A 3359-nucleotide genomic window follows, 5' to 3' on the forward strand; every position below is an offset into this window, starting at 1 on the left:
GACTTTACTTCGCCCAATTTGTACAAGGGTCGCCACTAGTTACCACAGACACAAGGTTTTTAAAAAACGCAGCCTATTTCGTCAATTTCTCTTAATTAAAATGTTATTTGAAACCTTAACCATAATGCTAACCTTATACCTAACCCTAAATTAAGAGCAAACATCTCATTTTTGTATGAATTTATACAATAGAGCCAATTTGACTTTGTGACTGTGGCATCTAGTGGAAACCCAGCATAAAATGCAACATTACTGAGCTCTCATTTGTAACTAAAGGGTTTAAGTACAGCAACTATCGACAAGCGACCCCTTCCTCACCCCCAAAGATCTTCAAAGCAACAATATTTCAGTGACCAATTTACATCGCGTCAGTAACAAGGAATACATCTGATTATACCGATAACGGAAGTGAGTTTTTTGCGAATTGGATTTTATCCGTGAGATCGGGTAGTTGTCTCCGCAGTGGTAAGTGTTTTACTACTAAATAGCTATGTAATTATTAATCAATTATAATAACGTTATAACTGTTACAGAAACCTTTGGACGCTCATATTTGTTGAGATTGACATCTCTCTCTCTCTCTCTCTCTGATTCACTTTAGTCGAGTAGAATAATCCAACCAAGGGTGCGTTCGAAAATTCAGTTTTCTGACCCTAACTTCGGTGCTTGACTAATGTTAATTTGCTAGCTACTTCAAAAGACACAAATGAGAGAACACCTCCAATCTGACACATTTTACTCAACCAAGCAGAGCTGGTTCGGATGTTTTCATGTTATCCAGAGTGTTGGTGGACTGTAACTGTGCTGCTGGAAAACAATTTAAATGACTTTTTCTTTTTTCCCCCGACTGTTTACTGACACCGGCCATATTTAACGGGTGTTGATTGGTTCGTAAATTCATCCAGTGTTTCTGTGCTCTGCCACAATCAAGACGCCCTGAAAACGGAGTAGATAGCCAGAGTGAATTTACGAACGCACCCTAAATCAGAACGGAATTTTAAAAACATCCTGTATTAAACTGGTTTCCGACATTCTGGATTAATGCCTCGATGTCGGACTTCATCGTGAAAGTTGTTGTGCAGAGTTTAGCAGTGTAACGATCCTGGGTTTATAAACGCGGATATCGACTCTGCCACTTGAGTATATGCTCGGGGGCACGGTCGATATCACGCTGGACTTCGGGTTTAGATGGTTGAGGGTTCAAGTCCTGCTCCCTACCTGTTTCACTACAGTACTTTTACACACAGTTACGTAATAATCTCGTTTTCTTTTCCAACAACGTGCTCCGTTGCACAGACACAAAACCTTTATCCAAATAGGCTAACATTATACCACTATTTTTAAAATGAGCTATTTGGCTTCTATAGTTCCTTACTCAAGTGAGGGTCATATACTCTGAAGTTCAATTTGTCTCGTCTTTTCTAGTTTGTTTTATTAAGGTGCCTTCCCTCCAGGGAGTTGTTCCTTGCCAGTTGCCCACCAGGGTTGGGGAGTAATAGATTACATTGTAAATCCATTACTTTACCAGCAAACATATTGTAGTCAGATTACAAATACTCTTTGAAAAACTAGATGATTACTTTCAAGGATTAGTTTTAAATTCAGAAACGAGGTTTGGTGGACACTTTGGATTACATTTAGACAGTAACCTACCCTGGTTGGATTACATTTAGACAGTAACCAACCCTGGTTGGATTACATTTAGACAGTAACCAACCCTGGTTGGATTACATTTAGACAGTAACCTACCCTGGTTGGATTACATTTAGACAGTAACCTAACCAACCCTGGTTGGATTACATTTAGACAGTAACCCAACCAGCCCTGGTTGGATTACATTTAGACAGTAACCAACCCTGGTTGGATTACATTTAGACAGTAACCAACCCTGGTTGGATTACATTTAGACAGTAACCTACCCTGGTTGGATTACATTTAGACAGTAACCTACCCTGGTTGGATTACATTTAGACAGTAACCTACCCTGGTTGGATTACATTTAGACAGTAACCTAACCTACCCTGGTTGGATTACATTTAGACAGTAACCTAACCAACCCTGGTTGGATTACATTTAGACAGTAACCAACCCTGGTTGGATTACATTTAGACAGTAACCAACCCTGGTTGGATTACATTTAGACAGTAACCTAACCAGCCCTGGTTGGATTACATTTAGACAGTAACCTACCCTGGTTGGATTACATTTAGACAGTAACCTACCCTGGTTGGATTACATTTAGACAGTAACCTACCCTGGTTGGATTACATTTAGACAGTAACCTACCCTGGTTGGATTACATTTAGACAGTAACCTACCCTGGTTGGATTACATTTAGACAGTAACCTAACCTACCCTGGTTGGATTACATTTAGACAGTAACCTAACCTACCCTGGTTGGATTACATTTAGACAGTAACCTAACCACCCTGGTTGGATTACATTTAGACAGTAACCTAACCAACCCTGGTTGGATTACATTTAGACAGTAACCTAACCAACCCTGGTTGGATTACATTTAGACAGTAACCTAACCAACCCTGGTTGGATTACATTTAGACAGTAACCTAACCAACCCTGGTTGGATTACATTTAGACAGTAACCAACCCTGGTTGGATTACATTTAGACAGTAACCAACCCTGGTTAGATTACATTTAGACAGTAACCTAACCAACCCTGGTTGGATTACATTTAGACAGTAACCAACCCTGGTTGGATTACATTTAGACAGTAACCAACCCTGGTTGGATTACATTTAGACAGTAACCAACCCTGGTTGGATTACATTTAGACAGTAACCTACCCTGGTTGGATTACATTTAGGACAGTAACCTAACCAACCCTGGTTGGATTACATTTAGACAGTAACCTAACCAGCCCTGGTTGGATTACATTTAGACAGTAACCAACCCTGGTTGGATTACATTTAGACAGTAACCAACCCTGGTTGGATTACATTTAGACAGTAACCTACCCTGGTTGGATTACATTTAGACAGTAACCTACCCTGGTTGGATTACATTTAGACAGTAACCTACCCTGGTTGGATTACATTTAGACAGTAACCTACCCTGGTTGGATTACATTTAGACAGTAACCTACCCTGGTTGGATTACATTTAGACAGTAACCTAACCTACCCTGGTTGGATTACATTTAGACAGTAACCTAACCAACCCTGGTTGGATTACATTTAGACAGTAACCAACCCTGGTTGGATTACATTTAGACAGTAACCTAACCAGCCCTGGTTGGATTACATTTAGACAGTAACCAACCCTGGTTGGATTACATTTAGACAGTAACCTACCCTGGTTGGATTACATTTAGACAGTAACCTACCCTGGTTGGATTACAT

At 40.0% G+C, this 3359-nt stretch overlaps 1 protein-coding gene across 1 annotated transcript in view; it reads left to right on the forward strand.

The window, feature by feature from the left end:
• The first annotated feature begins 230 nt into the window (after nucleotides 1-230).
• ugdh (UDP-glucose 6-dehydrogenase) overlaps nucleotides 231-3359 on the forward strand; it is a 31041-nt gene continuing 27912 nt past the window's right edge. Inside the window, 1 exon segment of the mRNA XM_031816464.1 lies at nucleotides 231-465. The gene's annotated coding sequence lies outside the window, so the exon portion shown is untranslated.

This window comes from Oncorhynchus kisutch, unplaced genomic scaffold (assembly GCF_002021735.2).
Source record: "Oncorhynchus kisutch isolate 150728-3 unplaced genomic scaffold, Okis_V2 scaffold801, whole genome shotgun sequence".
NCBI classification, from domain to species: domain Eukaryota; kingdom Metazoa; phylum Chordata; class Actinopteri; order Salmoniformes; family Salmonidae; genus Oncorhynchus; species Oncorhynchus kisutch.